Source organism: Macaca fascicularis, chromosome 9 (assembly GCF_037993035.2).
Source record: "Macaca fascicularis isolate 582-1 chromosome 9, T2T-MFA8v1.1".
NCBI lineage: Eukaryota > Metazoa > Chordata > Mammalia > Primates > Cercopithecidae > Macaca > Macaca fascicularis.
In genome coordinates this window covers 105,003,673-105,011,403 of record NC_088383.1, presented here as the reverse complement: position 1 = coordinate 105,011,403, position 7,731 = coordinate 105,003,673, and the positions used below count along the sequence as shown (strand labels likewise).

Sequence of the window (7,731 nt, the reverse complement as noted above, 5' to 3'; positions counted from 1 at the left end):
AGGCACGTGCCACCACACCCCGCTAAATTTTTTTTTTGTATTTTTATAGTGACTGGGTTTCACTATATTGGCCAGGCTGGTCTCGAACTCCTGACCTCGGGATCTGCCCGCCTTGGCCTCCCAAAGTGCTGGGATTATAGGCATGAGCCACTATGCCCGGCAGACATTAACACCATTTCTTTTCAACATTATATTTTGTGTCTTCACTGGTACATAAAACAAGAAAAATAAATGAAACCATAAAGATTAGAAAAGAAGAATTCACATATGATACAATTTGGGATATAGAAAATTAAACAGAACCTACAGATAGATGATTAAAATTAACATGAAAGTTTAGCAAAGTTGCTGGATATACAAAATCAACATATACACATTTGTTGCATTCCAAGCAGTCAAAAATTAAAAACTTAAAGATGATGCCATTTATTATAGCATTAAAATGTGAAATACTAGGAATAGATGTTTAAACAATAAGTAAAATATTTGTAGAGAAAACTATAATACTTCAGTAAAAGACACCAAAGAACAATGAAATAAATGGAGAAATATACAATGTTCATGAATTGGAAGATGCAAAGTTGCAAAGATGTATTTATGCCTAGTTGTTGGGTAAGCCAGAGGGTACAGGCAAGCTCAAACTGGTAGGTGGGTGTTAGGCAGGAAGTCAAGTGCACAGAACAAGACAGAGCACCACTGTGGATGCTGCTGGAACTGGGAGCTACAGGAAACTAGTGCTTCTGTGTGTGGCTTGGACAAGGGCAGCTCTGAGCAGCTGCATAGGCAAAGCTTGGGTGGCTGGCTCACTAGAGCCAGGGTTAGGGTTGCTTGCAGGGCTCCTCACAGCCAGCTTACAGGGCTCCGGGCATGTACACATTGTGGGTCTGAGGAGTGGGCAAAGAGGGCAGTGACCTGGGAAGGCACAAATTCATGCCATTCTCCTGGCTATGCCTCTGTCACCCAAGTCTAGAAATTGACACAGTAGCCACTAGAGAAATCTGCCTCCTTTAGGTACCTCATACCGGAGAAAACTACACAGGCCAAGCTATAGAAAATAAAAGCAATAGAGAATAGAGGTCAAGTAATAGAGAATAAAAGCCACTAGGACCAGGAAGGAAAAATTCCTCCTCCTACAATGTCTCTCCAGCTCCCAGTTCTTAAGAAGATTAACATCATGCCCACTGGCTAAGGAGAAATATTTCAAGAACCCAGGTCCATTTTTACTGATGAGGCAAAAGGCAAATTTGGGGCTGAGAGGCAATCAGTTGATAACTGGCATAGCTGCTTGATAAATAATGCCTAACAATGAGTCATCTTATAGTAGAAGGTATATCTCAATAAAACATTTAGAAAAGCAATGAGAAGTAGAACATCTGGATGCCTAATGCTTTTACAGTATGTCACTCACGGTAGGAGAAAAAGACTAATACTCAGGGGGCCTTCTTCAGGACAGGTAGCATTTAATCTACCAGAGGGGAGCCAAATACGCTCTTAGGGTCATCACTGAAGACTTCTTAGAACCATTTACAGAGCCTGTGCAGTTATCTGTGATTTGTCCTAGGTGAAGGAAGAAGTGATTTCTAAAGGAGGAGGGAAATGATTTCTAAAGAACCAGTATGTGGCATTTAAATTAATACCATGAGTTCTTTTGCATCAATGGACAGACATTTGAGACTCTGTCTCAAAAAAAAAAAAAAAAAAAAAAAGAGGTTAAACGTACATTTACCATAAGACCCAGTAATTTTACTCCTCGGGATATACCCAAGAGAAATGAAAACATAGGTCCACAAAAAAATGTGTACATGAATGTTTATAGAAGCATTATTCACAATAGCTAAAAGAAAGAGACAACCCAAATGCCCATCAACTGATGAATGAATAAACACCCTGTGGTATATCCATATAATGGAATATTTGGCCACAGAAAGAAATGGAGTACTGATACATGCTACAATATGGATGAATCTTGAGAACATTATGCTCAGTGAAAGAAGCCAGTCACAAAAGACCCATATTATTGTATGATTCCACTTACATGAAAAGTCCAAAGTAGACAAATCTATAGAGACAGAAAGATTGGGGTGGTGGATATGGGGGACTGGAGAGATACCTAAAGGTTGTGGCATTTCTCAGGACAATGGAAATGTTTTAGAATTGATTGTGGTGATAGATGCATAATTCTGTGAACGCTAATAGCCACTGAATTTTACACTTTAAGTGGGTGAATTGTATAATGTGAATTATGTCAATAAAATAGTTTAAAAGAACATGTAGACATGGACGACAGGTAAAATGGGCATGACTGTGTTCCAATATTTTATTTACAAATACAGGCAACTGACCAATTCGCCATCATTTGCTGACCCTTGTTATAGAGTAATAAAAACTAATTTTTCAGCTGGGCACTGGCTTACCACAAAATAAAATACTACCCTTTCCACATGTCTTGCAGAAGCTTGTGTGTAACATTTGGGAACCATCCTTAAATGAAACAACTGTGCTTTTCTTTGAATCCCCTAGTCTTTCCTGTTCACTGGAATGGCTACAGCTCTACCAGCCATCTTAGATCATGAAATGACCTTGGAAAATGGACACCACAGATAGTGGAGCAACAAGATAGGAGCCTGGAATCCTCACACCATGAATAACTGTACTAACTCTAAACTGATTTCATCTAGACTTCTTAAAAGAAAAAAATTAGTTTATGTCATGTTTAAATAAATTTATTTTGGAAATTTATATTACTTCATCATAGCTGAACATACTTCCAACTATTATACCCCTTAAGGAATTAAAAAAACAGCTATGCCTTCTGGAAGGATCAAGTGGATGCTAAAGGAGGCTCAAATCTATGTCTGTCTTTTGTTTTGTTTTGTTTTGTTTTGTTTAACAGCAATTCATTCTTAACATACTGGCCTTTTAAGCTGGAGTCCTACAACTACTTGAGTTCATATTTGTAAGAAAGATGTAAGAGGATATACTCCCTGATTAACCAATCCTGTGTTAACTTTAAAAAAAATCAAATTTCATAAATAGAAGCAGAACCATATCTCTTATCAGAACAGTTCCACTGTTTACTAAGTCCCTGTAGCTAAATACAAGCCCCAGGGCTTAGACCAAGTCCTGATCACTATGTACACAGAGTCCGTTGTGGGTTTCCTCATGAGTTCAGTAGTGTGAATATTAGTGTGTGATATCTTCTGCTTTGCAGAATGCAAAAATAACAGGGTCCTCTGGGTATCCAACTTTCCTTGACAAGATTAATGTCTAAAAAGCTCCAAAAGTGTCACAAACGATCTCTAGAGATCATATTTACATTTGTTCATAAAGATACAGGGCTGCAAAGTCACCATAGCACAACTCCTCCTTAAGAGTGTGAGACATAAACACAGACCTAATGTTCTCACGACCCCCCTTCCCCCAAAAAGGTATCTCTGTGTTGCAGAGTCACACTCTGTGATGGATTGAATGTTTGTGTGCCCTTCAAATTCATATGTTAAAGCCCTAACCCCCACTGTGGCTATATTTGGAGATGGGGCCTCTAAGGAAGTAATTAAGATGAAATGAGGTCATAAGGGTGGATCCCTGATCTGACAGAATTAGTGTCTTATAAGAAGATACACCAGAAAGTTCTCTCTGTTTCTCTCCCATGCCTCCTCATCTTGAGTATGTACCGGGGAAAGGCCATATGAGGATATTGTGAGAAGGCAGCCAGCTGCAACCCAGGAAGAATGCCCCTCACCAGAAAGCAAATTGGTCAAAACCTTGATTTTGGACTTTGAACTTCCAGAACGATGAGAAAATAAATCTCTGCGTGTAAGCCATTCAGTCTATGGTATTTTGGCTGTGTCAAAAGACTGATCCAAAAAAACAGTGTGAAGAAGTTTTTCCTTTAGCATCATTTTCCAATTATCCTCTGATAAAATCTACTTTAACACTGGCATGGTCATAAACTGGGTTTACACTCTAGACCTGCTTGAAACTTAAACTTGACCCACTCTCACAGATGATTTTTAGGTTTGTTGGATGCCGCAACTCCTATGACATGTAGCATGATCAAACATGGATTCCTGAGACTTGGGACTTTTGGTACTAAAGCAGGGAAAGTCCAAGGCACACTGGACAAGTTGGTCACTCTAGATAGGCAATGCATTCTATTCCTCCAGCTATTGCTCCATCTGCAGCTATGGTTTCTCTAATAATCCATACCATACAGATTCTCTCCATACACAAGAGTCAAAAAAGTCTCAGGCAAACTTCCTCTTTTTTTCATGTGGCCCACATCTGCTGCACAAGAAACACTCAGGCATCATTTGCCTTGACAAACTATGGCAGTGACTATCGATCCCAACATAGCAACTCTCCTTCACTCCTATGCCAAAATTCTCACTGGCCCATCTCTCCTGCCCCTGGGGTTTCCCAGATGTGACTCACAATACTACTGTAACTCTCAAAACGCAGGGAATGCATATCAAGTTCTCTGAGTATTGCTATTGAAGCTCCCTTCACTAGACTTGAAGGTGAGTGGGGAAGCATAACAATGGCTCTCCCCAAAACTTCACCTCATAAACTCATCTCTTTCAACATCTTTTAACCCATGAAACTGGTGAAAGGTCCAGGAGTGGCAAAATCAGTTCTTGGACAGTGGCTGCCAATACAGGGAGCAAAACCAATCAAGGGCCCCAGATGCTTGCTGCACTCTGAATTCCCTGGCCACATTTTCACCCATGGGTTGCTCCAGCCGGTGACTGAGAGCAGCACAGATAATAATGCAGGCTGGTTCCCGAAAGAAGGACTCCTCTGGCAGGTGATTTTTGCTTGAGAATTTCCAATAGCCTTTCTAAATCTTGCTTAGACTATTTGGCAGTCTAGGAAACTTCCACCACCCTTCTCTCCCTTTCTCCTTCACTTAGTTTCAGACTTGCATCCTCTCCCAGCCTTGCTTGGCTCCCTCCCATTCTCTCTCACAGGCGTTTCCTCTAATAAAATTGTTGCACATTTAATCCCATCACAACAACTTCTCATCAAAGTCAGACTAACGTAAAGACATTTCTTTGGAAAATATGCATCTTGTCAGCACCTCACTTTGGTGTTTCATAGTTGTTGCTTTATAATAATGCAGGCAAAACTTCCAGTTTATAGTTATGCTACTAACCACAGGATGAATGAATGACATGGTAAGAGAAAAAAACAGGAAAAGTGATGAGATTTTACTTTACATTTCTTTTTGTTCAACCACTCCATTTTTGTTAAAATATATGTCTAATTTGAATGAGCATCAAGATGAATTTTTAGTAAGAGTTATCACTGTGGGTGCTGAGTATGTGAGCGGGAACATCATAGATGCTAACTTACCTTTTAGTAGGTAACCAGGCCTGTGCCAGGACTTGGATAAGAAGGCTGTTACATGCCACCCTGGAGTTCCAAAGTAACTCCAACCCCAATATCACCATGTGTCTTTGTTCCTCCACATTTTCTTCTTCCCGTGATCACTTCTCATTTTTCCCTTCTATCTTCTTTTTCTTGTTTTGTCACTGCTTTAGAAGTCACTAATAAGCAATAGTGGGAAGCAGAGTATGTGCATAAAGAATGAAGCTTTCTTTGGCAGTCTGAAATAAATTGCTTAAAACTGTACCCCAAAGCAGCCAGAATAAAAATAGCTTTTTATACTTGTTCTCCAGCATTTTAAGTACACAAAGGCCCCACATTCCATGCCCTCTGAAACTTTGTTTTAGATATGACTTTTGGTTGTGGCATATTCTCATACGAAAGTGTGTGAAAAACATCAATTTGCTTTTTTACTTTTCCTGTGAGGATTATAGAACCAAAACAAAACATTAAAAATTTTGAGAATACACCGACTCACAAAAATCCAATGCTTTTCTAGTCAAACAGGATTTCTCTATGTGATTTGTATCAAGGACAGTCATTTGTCAAAATATGACAACATGCCTTTGCCTTCATTACAACGGCAGGCAATTAAAAATGTTTTTACCATAGCCAGTTTGCTTATTTTTCTATTTTAAAAAGGTATTATAGCAGATATGCAACCGAGAAAGCAGAGAGAGAAAAATCACCCACTATTCAAACACTATCACTGTTAATTTTGATGTATTTCCTGTGTTTTTTCTATGCATAATTTGTTTTTACAAAAACATAGCCTTAGTGGCTATTCACACTTTGAGTACTGGTTAACGCAGAAAGAAGATTAAACAATAGATTGGTTTTCAGTCATATTCTAAAGAAACAGAAACCAAACAAACACTTTATCTGGTGGAAAGTCCAAGATTATGATCCTTGGCCCCCTGTTAAGGCCAGCAAGAGTATCTGATGATAGAGGCCTCCAACTGTCTTAGTCCTGGATTTAAAAGGGCCTAATCAGAGTTAAAATGCTCCCCAGAGCCTAGCAATCATTGACAGTTTCCTCAGGTAACCAGCGCTGCAAACACAGGGAGAGTGCTGCAAAGGTGAGGTGTCAGAGACCAAGTGAAATCTGAGGTTCAGCCAAGGGGACCCAGGCACACCGTTCGGCCTTGTGTTCACCATAAAGAGCACACTGGCTAAAGGTTGGCCCCTCTCTGGGCCACAGAGTGCCTAACTTAAAGGAGCTTACCAGGATGCCAAGGGCCAGCAGCTCTGGTTTTACAAAAGGGAGTCACCACAGAGAATGTGGTGTCTGAGTTACACCACGTCCACCAAGTACCAGCTATACGATCTCGGACAAATTTACTCGCCCTCTCTTAGCCTTAGTTTCCCCATATGTAAAATGGAAGTAATAAATTCCTGACTGCTGGGATTGTAGTAAGGCAGGGATTAAATGGCTTGCCAATCAGGTGTTCAGCACAATGCCCGCCCGACACGTAAAACGTGTTGGGGTTGGTTGTAAGACCCACAACCTCTCTCCCCAACCTTCCTCCGCCCCGCCACCAGCTGCCCAGCTGCAGCCGCTTCCGGGAACCAGTTCACTTCGGTCTCCCTCGGCCGAACGCGGATCCCTCCGCGTTGCGTCACTTCCGGGAGACTCTGGCCGCTGCTATTCGATATTTCCGATGCAACTGTCATGGCTGCCATCAGTGAGGGCCCGAAATGGAGATCGGGTTAAAGGTTGCCCAGGGGCACTTAGAGCCTTCGGCTTCAAGGAGGCCTCTCAAAGGACAAAGGATGAGATTTTCTGGCGGCAGGGTGCCCCCCACAATCCTAAGAACTCTGTTGTCGCGCTTCCCGTTAACTTGCCGCTAAGTTTTTCTAGAAAACTCGTCCTTCTTGGCAGGGTGGGGCCTCACTTCTGACCCAGCCCTTCTTTGTGTACCAAGTTTTTGTTTCCGTCACTTCCCGCGGCCCGGGAGCTCGGCGGGCCATACCGTGGTAGCCTGGGAGGAAGGGGCGGGCCGGATACTGGAATCTAGAGAGGTGGGGCTCGTCGAGGAGTCACGGGCGGCCGAGGCTGGAGTCTTCTAAATGGAACCTTGAGTTACCCCACCCTTTGGTGCCTGGTCTCTCTTAATTCTGGGTGCTCCTCACCGTGGAGGCGCTCAGAGCTGATCATAAGGCTCTTCCCTGCTGACCCAACCACCCTCAACCACAGCCTGCCCTGCTCCAGATAGACTTTGATCCTAGAAAATATCTAGGATGGGCATAGTGCAGTATGTTGTTTTGTTTTTTTTTTAAGTCTCAAACATAAGCAAACTGTTATTAAAAGTTTTAGAATTAATAGGCAGAGTTCGCATATTG

The 7,731-nt window shown here is 41.6% G+C and overlaps 1 long non-coding RNA gene across 1 annotated transcript; it reads right to left on the bottom strand.

Moving 5' to 3' along the window:
• Window positions 1–5,517: 5,517 nt before the first annotated feature.
• Window positions 5,518–6,750, bottom strand: LOC141407722 (uncharacterized). The gene is made up of 2 exons (XR_012418021.1): window positions 6,614–6,750; window positions 5,518–5,549 (listed from the first exon to the last, which is right to left on the bottom strand). It is a non-coding gene; the product is annotated as an uncharacterized lncRNA (long non-coding RNA).
• Between the last annotated feature and the right edge of the window lie 981 nt (window positions 6,751–7,731).